The 14,746-nt window shown below is 39.9% G+C and overlaps 1 protein-coding gene across 4 annotated transcripts in view; it reads right to left on the minus strand.

Moving 5' to 3' along the window:
- Positions 1-14,746, minus strand: part of CHI3L2 (chitinase 3 like 2) — a 69,503-nt gene that overhangs the window by 48,098 nt on the left and 6,659 nt on the right. For 2 of the 4 annotated variants that reach the window (XM_021001474.2, XM_078154959.1), the window contains exon 1: positions 184-352. The exons of the other annotated variants lie outside the window; for them this stretch is intronic. The gene's annotated coding sequence lies outside the window, so the exon portion shown is untranslated. Of the gene's footprint in view, positions 1-183; positions 353-14,746 lie in introns of those variants that run through there. 4 annotated transcript variants of the gene reach the window in all.

Below are 14,746 nucleotides of genomic sequence, written 5' to 3' on the forward strand. Positions count from 1 at the left end.
GAGAGGGGGTGGAGGAAGAGAGAGAATTTAGAACTCAAAAGTTTTTTTAAACGATTGTTTAAAAATGTAATTGGGAAATATTTAACAAAATAATTAAAATACAATAAAACATAAGAAAAAGAATCCTTGACCTAGTCCTATGGGAGATACAGGAACTGAGGCTCATGGAAGCAAAAAACTTACCCAAGGTCACACAGGGAGGTAATAGCAACATGTCAACTACTCAGGTCCTCTGGCTGGCAGTACACCATCATTTATCATTCACCCTAGTCCTTCTCCTTCATTATCCTTCTCTGAATCATGGGCTGTGCTGATGCCATGGCTATGTGAAGTACTAACATGGTGTTTATGTATGAGCAAGTTAATTGCTTTCTCTAGACCTCAGCTCCTTCCTCTGTTAAACGCAGTGGTTGGGACCTGAGATAGTACAGAGAGCCCCAGAGCTTACAGCAATCTGTACAAGGGGGAAGGAGTCCCAGAGTATTTCACTAGGGAAGTTCGTGGGGCCTCAGAAACTTGCAACCATTGCTCTGACAAAAAAACCTCAGAAAGGCAGAAAGCCCTCAGCAGTTTGAGCTGAGATGCTCCGGATGGCCCTGAAGACCACCGTACTCTGAACCCAAGTGATCAAAGGGAGATTGAAATCTGCCAGCACTTTGAGTACAGACAAAGCAGGGCAGATAGAAGTCAGGAACAGGAGCCCAGGTAATCAAGGGCAGGTCGAAGTAGGGCCTGACCATTCCATCTACAGCAGGTAGGTGTCACAGTGAACAGAGTTCAGCACTTAGAGTCAGGAAGATCCAAGTTCAAATCCCACCTCAAATATTTACTAGCTCTATGTCATTTGGCAAGTTACTTAATCTTTCCTAGCATCAGTTTCCTCATCTGTAAAATAGGGGTAATAATAATATTTATCTCACTGGGTGGGTGTGAAAATCAAATGATATAACATATATTTAAAAAAAAACTTTGCAAACCTTAAAGCACCCTATAAATGTTAGCTATTATTGCTGTTGTTGTTATCCAACAATAAGGGAGGGGGTGGAGCCTTCTTTTGGAAGTAAGTCTCAAATCAGGAGCTAAAGCTGGAGAAATGAGTAAACAGAAGACACCAAACATCCTAAAGAGATATTATGGATTCAGAGATGCCCAAGAGATACAACCAGAAGAGAGTAATTCCATAACAGTAACAAGCAAATCATCAGAGAAAAAAACATGGTTTTGTCACATGCGCTATAAGAATATCTGGAAAAAAGATGCACTAGATTAAAAGTGAAATTAAAAGTAAAATAAGAACTCTAGGGAAAAGAATTGGAAGAAGAATGAATCGCTTAGACTAGAAGGTAGAAATAACTAAATAGCTGACTCCCTGAAAGTTGAAGTGGAGCAAACAGAACCTAATAACTTTATGTGACAACAAGAAACATTTTATACTTAAAAAAGAAGCTATATGTGATTAAGATTTACAATTTTCCATACAATCCTTTTTTTTGTATAACAATAATGATAATATTTTAGTGCCTTCCCTCTGTTTACTATCTCTAGGTTCTCTTGTATATAGCTTGCACATAGTTGTTTGAGTGTTGTCTTCCCTGTAAGACTGGCAGCTCCTTGGGGGCAAGGACTGTCTTTTGCCTTCCTTTGTATCCCCACTGCTTAGCACAGTGACTGGTACATGGTAGGTGCTTAATAAATGCTTATTGACAGACTGACTGAGATGATCTTTAAGGACCTTTTCAGTTTCAGATCTTTGAACCTATGATCTAAGAGCCTTCTAGAGTCACCTGGGGAGGTGTTAAATACAACTCAGAAAAAATTTCCCTATTCTAAAGACCATAGAATTTGTCACTTTAGGGGATATCAGAGCCCAACTAGTTTAACCTCTTGATTTTATAGATGAGTAAACTGCAGCTCAGAATCACCCCAAGTTAGTGAGTAATGTAATTAGATTTCAAATCCAGATCCTTTGACTATGGATTCAGTGAGTTTAAGTTATGCCATGATGCCTCTTTAGAGGAAATGATGCAGTTCTGAGCCCCTTAGAAAGTGCCCTCGACAAAATGGGGTTAAATGTTTTGGCCCCCCAGGATCTTCTCATACTCATCTGAATCACTAAACAAGCAGTTGATAAACATTAAGTGCCTACTACGTGCCAAGCACTGTACTGAGCACTGGGCGGAAAAAAAAAGCAGAAGACAGTCCCTGCCTTCAAGGAGCTTATATTGCAATGAGGGAGACAGTAAGCAAGCAAACAAGCTATACACGGGACAAATAGGAAACAGAGGGCAAGTGCTAGAATGAAGGATTGGGAAAGGCTTCCTGTGGAAGGTGGGATTTTAGTTGGGACTTGAAGGAAGCCAGGGAAGGCAAGAGGGAGAAGTGAGGAGGGAGAACATTCCAGGAACGGGAGGTAGCCAAGAAAATACCGCAAGTCAATAGATAGGGGCAGGTAAGTGGTGCAGTGGATAGAGCACTGGAGTCAGGAAGAACTGAGTTCAAATCTAGCCTCAGACACTTACTAGCTGTCTGACTCAGGGCAAGTCACTTAACCTCTGTTGCCTCCAAAACCAAATAAAAAAACCAACCAAAGAAAAAGAGATGGAGTTTCTTATGTAAGTTACAACAGAGAGGCCTGCGTCACTGGATCACAGAGTACGTGTGTGTGTGTGTGTGTGTGTGTGTGTGTGTGTATGGGGAAATGCACAAGGTATAAAAAGTCTGGAAAGCATGTGTGTGTGTGTGGGGGGGACTCTTAAGAGTTTTGAACACCAAATAGAGGTTTTCATATTTGATCCCGGAGATGATAGGAAGCCACTGACATTTATTAAATGGGGGTGGGGGTAACCTGTTAGACTTACTCTTTAGGAAGATGATTTTGACATCTGGGTATAGTCTGGACTGGCGTGGGGAGCCTCTCATGACAAGCAGCCCAACCAGATGACTCTTGTTCATAGAAGAAGATTTAGTGTAGTGGGCTGGGAGATTTGTTGTGCTGAAGGGTCAACAAGAAGCTGGAAAATGAGGCTTAGAAGGAGAGGGGAAGTGCAGCTTAAAACCTGAAGCAATGTTTTACAGTCTTTGCATTAATGGAGAAACAAATTTCTTTCCTCAGTTGCCATTTGCTTTGGGAAAGACACTTTTACCATGTTATTATATATGTTACCAAAAGTGCTATGATTTGCAGTGGAAAAGCATACCTTCCCTCCATATACATGACCAGCTGCTATGAAGTTACATGAAACTTTTATCATAGCTACAGATTTTTTAATGTTCCAAAATTATATAAGCAGTCATTTTCATAATACTTGTTTATTGCAAAACCCTGTAATTGCACTTTTGTGTCCCCCTCCCCATGAAGTACCATTTTGAGGTCTTTTTATTAATTGGTACAACTTGTTTTCTCAAAAAATTCATCTTCCACACATTCCCCAAAGTTGTAACCATCATTCATGCAGTGAGTGATGTAGATGTAAATTTCCACTGCATGGAAGTGGGGAAACTTGCTCATTGATTTAGGTGCTGGCGAATCATAGTCATTAACAAGGGAAACACCTGCTAGTGTAAGTATAGCTAGTTCACAGTATCTATTTAATGCTTCTGTAGCTCTCTGATGCCAGTCACAGCACTATCCTCCTAAGCATTGCTGTACCCAACTGAGTCCAAACTACTAAAATGATTTTGAAAAAATTTGAAGTAATAGTCTGGAAGCCCAGAACACCTGGGTTCCCACTCTAATTCTGCAGCTGCTTCTGTGCATTCTTTAGTACTTAAGCAACTTCTCCTTTTTCTGTCTCTGTTCCTCTACTCTCAGAGCAACCTTCCTGTAAGCTGCTGCCCATCTCCAAGCTTAGGATGAGCACATAGGTAATGGGCATCAGACATTTCACAAAGTGATGGCCTCAGTGACTTCTAGATATTTTCAGAACCAAAAACTGGGGATGCATAGTTTGACAAAGGACATTCTTTTTGGAAAGTCTTGTTCAGAGTTAGAAATATACCACTTCTCACAATGCACAGCTTACAGGACTATTGCGAGAAAAAGATTTTGAAAACTGTGAAGGACTACAGAAATATGAGCTGTTATTATTTATTATTATTGTTATTCATAACAATAAACTAATGCAGCTATATGGATTCAGTTCAATAAGTATTTACATAAACAGCACACTGTTATATTACATATAAGAGACTGTAAGCTCCTTGAGGGCAGAGATCATGTAGTAAATAGTGCCTAACACAGTACTGGTTGTATAATACATGCTCAATACACATAGTGTCCCAAAAGTCTTAGTTCCATGTTAAGCATCAATACCCTGGATACTTTTTTAATTGATTTCTTAGTAAGAATTAAGAAGATGCTAGAGCAATTGGAACTCAGAGTAGGAGAGCAGGCAGGGGAAATCTTCATGGAGAAGTTGAGCTTTGAGTAGGGTTTTGAAGGAGGGGGCAAATAGAGGTTTGTTTGATGTAGAGCTATGAAGAGGGCAATATATCTGGGAAAACACTGGTCTTGGAGTCAGAAATGCTGGGGGGTTTTTTCCCCCATACTTAAGTAGCTGTGTGACCTTAGATAAGTGGCAGAATCACAGAATTTAGAGTTCAAAGGGTCTTCAGTGCCATGTAGTCCAGGTCATAAAAAAGGGAATCCCCCCATAATATTCCTGACAAGTAGCTTTTTCAGCTGTTGCTTGGAGACCTCCAGTGAGCCCAGCTTATTCCACTTTTGGACAGCTACAGTTGTTAGGAAGCCTACCCTGAGATCAAGCCTAAATTAGACTCTGCCACTTCCATCCACTGCTCCTGCTGTTGTCTGCTGGAGCCAAATGCAACAAGTGTAATCCTTCCACATGATAGCTCTTCAAATACTTGACCTTTCTGAGGTTCATTTTCCCAATCCAGAAAATGGGGATAATAATATTTGCAATATCTAAGATTCTGAAAACTTTACAATGTGGTAGATATGTTGGCATTGTGGTTTTTGTTATTGTTAAAGGTGAGGGAGAATGGCCTATTGAAGGCCCTGAGGGTCGGGTAATTGGATGAGTGTGTGTAAATCTGCAGCAGGGCTTGTAGGGCAGGAGCAGAGATTGGTCCAGGATACGAGAAGACAGGAGAGTAATCAGAATGAGGTAAAAGCAGTCAGTGGTTTGACTAAAGGGGAAAGATGTGGAGATAACAGAGAGCTGAGCTGCTGGGTGCTTTGGGCAGGAAACGCAACTGCTATTGTCAAGGCCTAGTGAGAAGAGCACTTCCTCTGGTTAGTGCTCTAGGTATGTTTCATTCCTTTTTATACTAGTATAAGGCGGTAAACACCCCTCGCCCCAGCTCCTGTTTTCTCAAAGACAATGTTGCTGAGGCAAAATCAACCTTTCACTTCCTGATCTCAATACTCAGTGGTATCTCACATTTATAGATGGTAGCAGATTTGCAATCAGTTTCATTTATAAAAAGGAGGAGGAGGAAATGGAGGAGGAGGAGGAAGAGGAGGAGGAGGAGGAGGAGAAGGAGGAAAAGAAGGAGGAGGAGAAGGAGGAGGAGAAGGAGAAGAAGGAGAAGCAGAAGAAGAAGGAGGAGGAGGAGAAGAAGGAGGAGGAGGAGAAGGAGAAGAAGAAGAAGGAGGAGGAGGAGGAGAAGAAGGAGAAGGAGAAGAAGAAGGAGGAGGAGGAGGAGAAGGAGAAGGAGGAGGAGGAGAAGGAGGAGGAGGAGAAGAAGGAGAAGAAGAAGGAGGAGGAGGAGGAGGAGGAGAAGGAGAAGAAGGAGGAGGAGGAGGAGAAGAAGGAGGAGGAGGAGGAGAAGAAGGAGGAGGAGGAGGAGAAGGAGAAGAAGAAGGAGGAGGAGGAGGAGAAGGAGGAGAAGAAGAAGGAGGAGGAGGAGAAGAAGGAGGAGGAGGAGAAGAAGGAGAAGAAGAAGAACAAGAAGGAGGAGGAGGAGAGGGAGAAGAAGAAGGTGATGATAATGATGATGAAAAACCAACTGCTAGGACTCAGTACCATTTACCATTTACCTTGGGCAGTCAGAACTTCCTCTTACATATCCATAGCTTTCCCAATTTCTCCTAATGCTAGTGTCTTCCTTCTGTTGGTTATCTTCAGTTTCTCTCATACGTAGCTTGTTTGTACAAAGCTGTTTGCATGTTGTCTCTTTAATGCTGTCCCTCCTGGAGGACAGGGACTGGTTTTGGTTTGTTTTTTGTTTTGTTTTGTTTTTGCCTTTCTTTGTATCCCCAGTATTTAGCATAGTGCCTAGTACATGGTAGGTATTTAATACATCTGTATTGAGTGAGAAAGAGTTAATGAAATTGGTGGATTGCTTGAGACAGGGAGTTCAGAATGGAGCTACAGTAGGCCTAAAGCTAGCCCAGTTTTAGGACATATGGTAAGCCCTGATGAGCAGGGTGGGCACTAGGATTCCTAAGGAGGGTAAATCAGTCCAGGTTGGAATCAGGCCATGTCCAAGTGGTGGGATCGGGTCCATTAATGCTGTTCCTTGCAAAAGACACTTGATCTCCTGACTCTGAGCATTTTAAATGTCTGTTCCCCATGCTTAGAACTTTCCTCTTCCTTATCTCCACCTACTGACTTCCCTGAATTCCCTCCAATAATAGCTGAAGTCCCACCTTCTATAAGAAAACTTTCCTAGTCTTCTATAATTTACATACTGTCCCTCTGAGATTATCTCCAACTTACCCCCATATGTGTCTTGTTTGTAGAGGCCTACCATATTCTATTATGCTTCATAGATACCATGGTTTTTACAGGTTGAAGATATGTGGCAGCCCTGTGTTGAACTGGTACCATTTTTCCAACAGCATGTACTCAAATTGCATCTCTGTGTCACATTTGGGTCATTTTTGCAATATTTCAAACTTTTTCATCATTATTATTATTAAATCTGTTATGGTGATCTGTGATCAATGGTCTTTGATGTTACTATTGTTGTTGTTTTGAGGCACCATGAACTGCAACTAGTAAGATGGTGAACTTAATCAATAAATGTTATGTGTCTTCTGACTGCTCCACTGACTGGCTGTTTCCCCATCTCTCCCTGTCCTTGGGGCTCCCTATTCCCTGAAACACAACAATATTGAAGAATATTTCATAAACTTAGTTGATAAAGCAGTGGCAGGGTTTGAGAGGATTGACTCCAATTTTGAAAGAAGTTCTACTGTGGGTAAAAAGCTATCAAACAGCATCACGTGCTACAGAGAAATCTTTTTGTGAAATGAAGGGTCAATCAATGTGACAGCCTTCATTGTTGTCTTATTTTAAGAAATTGCCACAGATACTCCAACCTTCAGAAACCACCACTCTAATCAGTCAACAGCCATAGACATTGGGGCAAGACCTTCTACCAGCAAAAAGATTACAACTTGCTGAAGACTCAGATGATGGTCAGCATTTTTTAGTAATAAAGTATTTTTAATTGAGATATGTACATTGTTTTTTTTAAGACATAATACTATTGCACACTTGATAGACTAAGTATGGTGTAAACATAACTTTTATATATACTGGGAAACCAAAAAGATTCATGCGACTCACTTTATTACAGTGGTCTGGAATCAAACCTGCAATATCTCCAAGGTATACCTGTACATCATTATTTGCATATTGTCTCCCTTATTCAACTCTGGGCTCCTTGAGAAAAGAGACTGTTTTCCCCCCCTTTCTTTGTATTCTCAGTATGTAGCATGAAGTCTAGCATATAGGCTTAATGTTTAATAAATGTTTGTTGACTTGACCTGATGAGCAGTTGGTACAATTCCAATCTGGGAGAGTTAGGGAGACCCACTCTCAAACAAAACCAAACCAAAAAGCTGATGCATGATCTTGCTATTTTTATGACCATTTTATGTTAGGAAACATAAGAGGACACAGGATGGGACTATATACTGGAAACTTATTAGGATTCAGTGGACATCAACAAAGCAATGCCAAACCAGCATGAACTAGGTTGAGGTACCTAATGGATGAGTCTAGTCATCAATTAAAAAACTTAGTAGGAAAGTTAGCTGGAAAACAGAGGCTCCTTTCTGGGGAATTTGGCTGTTGGGGAGTTGATTGGCCTCCTTTCGAGACTGGGCTGTGCCTCTGAAGGACACTGCCACCAATATTGTAATGAGAATGAACAACCATAGAGCTAGGACATCTGGGACAGATGCCTGAGTGAGTTTGAGGAGTGGAGACAGAGGAACATCACTTCTAAGCCTCCTGGTAGTGGGAAAAAGGAGGGATCTATTCCATTCTGGTATGACTTAATGAATATACTATTGACTTCCCAAGTAGAAAATGAACAACAGCTGGCTGAAAAAAGATGAGCATTTTAGTAGACCTCAAGATCGATGGTGTGATGTTGCATTCAGAAATGCAATCTTGTGCTGTAATTGAGAGGCATAGTTTCTAGGAATAAGGAGATATATATATGTATATATATATATATACACACACATACACACACACACACACACACACACATATATATATTCTGGGTTCTACCCTACTCTGCCCTGGTTAGACCATATCTGGAGTGCTGTGCTCAATTCTAGGTGCCATGTCTTAGAAAGGATGTTGACAGACTGGAGAGCATTCAGAGGAGAATAATCAGAATGGTGAAGGGCTGTCAGTTTATATCATATGCTATTCAGTCGAAGGAATTGGGGATGTTTACTCTGAAGAAGGCCAATAAGGGACATGATAGCTGTGTTCAGCTACTAGAAAGATTGTAATGCAGAAGAGGAATTTATTGTATTCTACTTGTCCCCCAAACCAGGCAGAACCAGGAATAATAAAATGAGTGGGTGTTACAAAGAGAGAAATTTGGGTTTGATATAAGAAAAGATTTTGTAATGATTAGAGTTATTCAAAAATGGGCTGGGCTACTTCCTGAAATGGTGTGCTCCCCCGACCAGAAGTCTTCAAGTAAAGGCTGGTTGACCTCTTATTGAACATGGGGATTCTTTTTGCAGGTATGGGTTGACCAGATGGCCTTTCCAACTGAAATTCCATGACTCTGTGATTCTCTCTCTAGAGAAAATAAAATGGAATTATAAGGGTGCAGAAATCCCATTCCCTGTAACTTTTATCTGGCCTTATATAGTCTCAAGTAAGTATTTGGACAAATCTAAGTTTCATTTCTGTGAACTCAGAAGGCCTGGAGGGAGAGTTTCCAAAAGTGACATTGGAGAGAAAGAGAAAAAACCCCCCATAAAATTTGGGTTCTGTAGGGGTGTGTGTGTGTGTGTGTGTGTGTGTGTGTGTGTGTGTGTGTGGTGTGTATGTGGTTTTTTTTCCTACATAATTGTGAAACAATGAAGGCAGAAAGAAAAGTATGTTTAAGGAGAAAGGTAGTAAAGTTGAGTTGGGGCATGTTCAAGGTGCCAGTGGAGAAAAAGTTTGGTGTGTTGGAAATAACACTAGGTTTAGAGGGAGAAAGGACCAGTTTTAAATCCTGACTCTTCTGCTTACTACTTGTGTGATATTGAACAAAAGGGGAATGGGAAAGGAAGGGGAAACAAGCTCCTACTATGTGTCAGGCACTGTGCTAAACACTTTACAAATATTATTTCATTTGATCTTCACAACAACCCTGCAATATGGGTGCTGTTATTATTTCCATTTTACAGTTGAGGAAACTGAAGCAAACAGAGGTTAAGTGATTTGTCCAGGCTCATAAAAATAGCAAGACCATGCATTAGTTTTTTGGTTTTGTTTTGTTTGAGGTTGGGTCTCCCTAACTCTCCCAGATTGGAATTGTACCAACTGCTCATCAGGTCAAGTCAACAAACATTTATTAAGCATTAAGCCTATATGCTAGACTTCATGCTCAGTACCGAGAATACAAAGAAAGGGGGAAAAAAACAGTGTCTTTGCCCAGATTTGAACTCCAAGTCCAGCACTCCAGCCATTTTGTCACCTTATTGCCTCTAGCGAGTTACCTGACTTTTGTGCAATTCAGTGTCTTCATTTCTAAGATGAAGGCATTACACAGAGACTAAGAGAATTATAAGTTTCCTTTAGATTTGAAATCACATGTCCTATTGGAAGTTAGAGATATGCATCACATGATTTAGAGCTGAAGAAGTCTATAAAGATCATCTTCTCATCCAATCCCATTACCTAAGAGGTGAAATGACTTGTCCAAGGTCATATGGGTGGCCCAGACAATGGTAGATTCAGGTTCTGAACCTGGAAATCTTTTTTGTTCAAGTTTTTTTTCACTTGCATGCTCAGTTCATTGTTATGTTCTCTGTCTTTTGTTGAAGACTTTGATCTCTTCTGTTGCTCTTTACCTGGTGTTGTACTTGTCTTTGCACTTGATGAATCAATCCCACTCTGCATCATGGCAGTTCCTTGAGGGTAGAGACTGCATCATTTTCGTATTCCAAAACCCAGAACAATATGTTATACATACTAGGTATTTAATAAATGTTTGTGGAACATGACTGTTACAGAAGTGTTTTGCATGACTACACATGTATAACATATCTAATTGCTTGCCCTCTCAATGAGGGTGGGTGGGGAGGGAGGAAGAGAGAGATTTGAAACTCAGAGTTTTAAAACAAATGTTAAAAAGTGTTTTTAAATGCAACTGGAAAATAAGATATACAGACAATGGGGCATAGAAATCTATCCTGCCCTACAGGAAAATAGAAGGGGAAAGGGATAAGAGAAGGGGGTGGTGGTGGAAGGAAGGGTAGATTGGGGGAAGGGCTATGCAGAATGCTCTCCATTTTGGGGTGGGGGAAGGGAAGAGATGGGGAGAAAAAGTGGAATTCAAAATCTTGTGGAAGTGAATGTTGGAAACAAAAAATAAATAAATTTACTTTAAAAAAGAAAAAGAAATAAATGTTTGTGGAATGGAATAGTTGAAGCCAGGGAACAAATGATATTATCAAGGAAGAAAGTATGTCAAGAGAAGAGTGCTAAGGCTAGATCCTTGGAGAGCAATGATCTTAAGATGTTAAGTTACTAGGAAGGGAGGCAGAGAGAGGTGGTTTGAAAGGTGGAAGAACCAGGAGAATGGTGTCTTTGAAGACAAGGAAGGAAACAGAAACAAAGACTGAGCGAGACAGACAAAACCACTGGATCTGACAATCAGGGAGTGATTTGGAGGGAACAATATCACTAAAGTGAGAAGAAAGGAAGCCAGAATGTAAGGTGAGGAAGTGGAGACATTTGGTATAGAGACTTTTTAAAAAGACGCTTGGCAGTAAAGAAGAGAAGAGAATGGGACAGTAGTTTGGGGGAAAGTAGAAGGATCAAGGAAAGGCTTTTTTAGGATTGAGAAGACCTGGAACTGAAATCAAGGAAGGAATAAATAAATGAATGAATGAAGAGCATTTATTAAGCCCTTATTGTGTTCTAGGCACTATGCCTTTAAGCCATAAAGATACAAATAAGAAAGTGAGGATGCCCTGTCCTTAAGGAGCTTCTATATTATAATTTATAATGTAATATATTTATTATATAATACAATATGTTATAATATATAATTACAATTTCCCCCTATGAGGGAAAACACATAAGGCCAGGAAGCTGTGTTTTGGCTTGGGATGTCCTAGGGATTGGAGCCATGGGGTATTTGATTTTCATGTCCTTTCCAGGTGGTATTGATTTGATAACAGTTCTCAGAAGCTGTCAAAAGTATGTATGTGGGAGAGGATGTCAATGGGAAGATTACCAGGGATATCACTACTTGGGTTATGTCCCAAGGAGGTGAAAGAGGAAAGGTACCCAGGTATACAAAAATATGTACAGTAGTTCTTTTGGTTATAGCATAGAGCCATAAACTAAGGGGGAGGGGTGCACATCAACTGGGGAATGGCTGAACAAATGATGGTATGTGAATGTAAAGTGATATTACTCTACTATAAGAAATGATGAAGAGTTTCAGAGAAATTTGGGAAGATTTGCATGAACTGATACAGATTATAGTGAGAAAGACCAGCACAATTTGTACAGTCACATCAATACCATAAAGACAAAAATCTTTGAAAGACTTAAGAATTTTGATCAATGTAATGACCAGTCATGGTTCCAGAGAACTGAGGATAAAGTATGTTATCTACTTCCTGCCTGACCCCGATCTACTACAGAGCAGTAATAGATTCAACATACAGAATGAGGGAAAGATTTTGGATATACCAATGTAGGATTTTTTTTTTGCTTGACTATTCAATTTATTTATTTATTCGTTCATTCATTCATCTATTTATTTGTTTGTTTATTTATTTATCCTTTTTCTTTAAAAAATGAAGAGGACAAAAAGAAAGCCAAAAATGAATCACAGTCAAGCAAGACAGTTTTAAAAGTTATATGTCACATTTATTATATGTTTCAAAAGAAAAGCAAGCTCTGTATAATAGAGGCTCACAATTTCATGTATAGTCCTCTCCTATTCTACAATGTAAATGGAAATGTTAATTTTATTTGGCACTTGTTTAGTTCAGAACAAAAAATATAACATAAACCCAAAAAAGGGAATGAAATCATTCTTGAGATTTAACTACTTCAGGGAACACAGCTTCCTGGTCACCTAAAGTTAAAAAAAAAAAAAAAAGGCCAACCCAAGAGTATTTTGATCTCCTTAGGCCTGACAGATTTCCCATGAACACAGCATTGGGTATCACCCATCTGATTGGGTACCCTACAGTGGTGTATATGCAGGGGAGAGTTGCTGCTACCAATTGAACCAATATTGTAGCTTTACTGAGTATCCCTTTCATTCTGTTACCAAGTAAACTTTCTTTTGTTGAAGGTTTTTAAAAAAAGAAATTAGCTGGGGTGGAATGTGATGACATAGCTATTTGTTATTCAGTTGTTTCAGTTGTGTCTGACTCTTCATTACCCCCTTTTAGAGTTTTCTTGGCAAAGCTACTGGAGTGGTTTGCCATTTTCTTCTCCTGCTCATTTTCCAGATGAGGAAACTGAGACAAACAGGTTAAAGGACTTGCCAGGGTCACACAGCTAGTGAGTGTTTGAGGTCAAATTTGAACTCAGGAAGAGGAGTCTTTGTGACTCCAGGCCCAGCACTTTATCCTCTGCACCACCTAGCTGCTATGACATGGGTAGAGTTAGCTAGATAGAGCTAGCAGGCCATCTAAACATGTGGATTTGAGCTCACACCGTCACCAATCAGGACAGCATGGACTCGGAGTTCCAAAGCTTAATAGATTAAATCTGCCATGAAGTGACTCTAGATATCTAATGATCCAGAAGATGCATTCATTGATAAAACAGATGACAAGAAGATGGCTGGGGGGAATGGTTGAGGAAGAAAGAATATTAAAAAGGAAGAGGTAGTTAGCTGAGTCAAGTGCTGTTAAGGATGATGAAGTATGAAAAAAAGGCCTTTAGATTGGGAGATTAGGAGGTTATTAGCAGTCTTTGAAAGAGCTTTTTTTCTTTTTTTCTTCTTTTTTAGTACAGTGGTAGGGAAGGAAGTAGGATTGCAATAGGTTGAGGAAAGAGTGGGTGGAGAGGAAGTAGTAGAGGAAATGAATATAGAAGACTTTTTTTAAAAGAAGTTTACAATGGAAGGGAAGCAAAGAGATGGGTCAATAGATGGATGGTATAGAGCAGAAGCTCTCAACTTGGGGTTTGCAGATACCGACAGGTCCTTAGACAGATTTCAGGGAGTTTGTGAACTTACATTTTTTTTCAACATCATTGGTTTCTTTGTAATCCTATGTATTTTGTTTTATGCATTTAAAAATATTATTTTGAAAAGGAGTCTGGAGGTTTCACCAGACTGACAAAGGGGTCCATGACACACACAAAAAAAGCATAAAAATCCTTGGTGTAGAAGACCTGGGGACAAGTCTTTTAAGTTTGCAGAGACTTGAGCATTTTTTTTTTCAGGCAGAAGGGAAAAAGTCAATGGAGTCAGAGATATTGAAGATGCATGATAGAGAAAGGATGAATCCTGCACCAATGCAGATTATAACCCATCAAGTCTTAGTAGACAGTCTTGGGGAGCTGTTGTAGCTGAAAAATGTACCCACCTTTAGGTCGCCCTGGTGATGTGCCTCTAGTTGGATGGTACACAAGTGCATTATAAAGGAATATGGTGTGCTAAGATGGCGTAAGGAAGACACCTTTATTATCCAATATCCACAGAAAATAAGCTAGGTCCGTGGGGAAAAAATTCAACAATAGTCAATGTTCTAATTCTCAAGAATTTGCTGTCCTTTATAGAGATAGGATAGATACACATGTAGCCAATTAAAAAAAATCATAAAGGTCCTCCACTGAAGTGCTACTCTAAAGTCTCGGGGTGTAGGGGTATTTGGAGAGGACTAGCGTCCTCTAGTGTGAGGGCTTCCTGAGCCCTTTTCAAGGCTATTGTGACATTTAAAAAGTTCAAGAGACATAATTCCTAGGTAATTAATCATTTTATTTATAATGCTAGTATATTACCAATAAAATGTGTCAGGGACACTCTTGAAAGCCAAAGACTAATCATGGCGGTGGGCTCACAGTTTACATAATCCTTGGAAAAGTGGGTGTCCCTGAGGGTGGCAATCAACTCTGATTGGTTAACAATTATTGAGAGAGAATGAATATTACAGTCAGAGGTGGACCTACTGTATTAAGGAGCTGGGGGATGTGACTTTGATTATGTCATTTACTTCTGAATTGCCTCCAGCAATCTAATCAAAGAATCTATTCCTACCCAAACCTAAGTAGAACACAATGGACTTCCCCACCTTAGATTAAATTCCTTGTGAGGCTGCAGTAGGGTCTGA

This window comes from Phascolarctos cinereus, unplaced genomic scaffold (genome assembly GCF_003287225.1).
Source record: "Phascolarctos cinereus isolate Bilbo 61053 unplaced genomic scaffold, phaCin_HiC Scaffold_5;HRSCAF=322, whole genome shotgun sequence".
NCBI classification, from domain to species: domain Eukaryota; kingdom Metazoa; phylum Chordata; class Mammalia; order Diprotodontia; family Phascolarctidae; genus Phascolarctos; species Phascolarctos cinereus.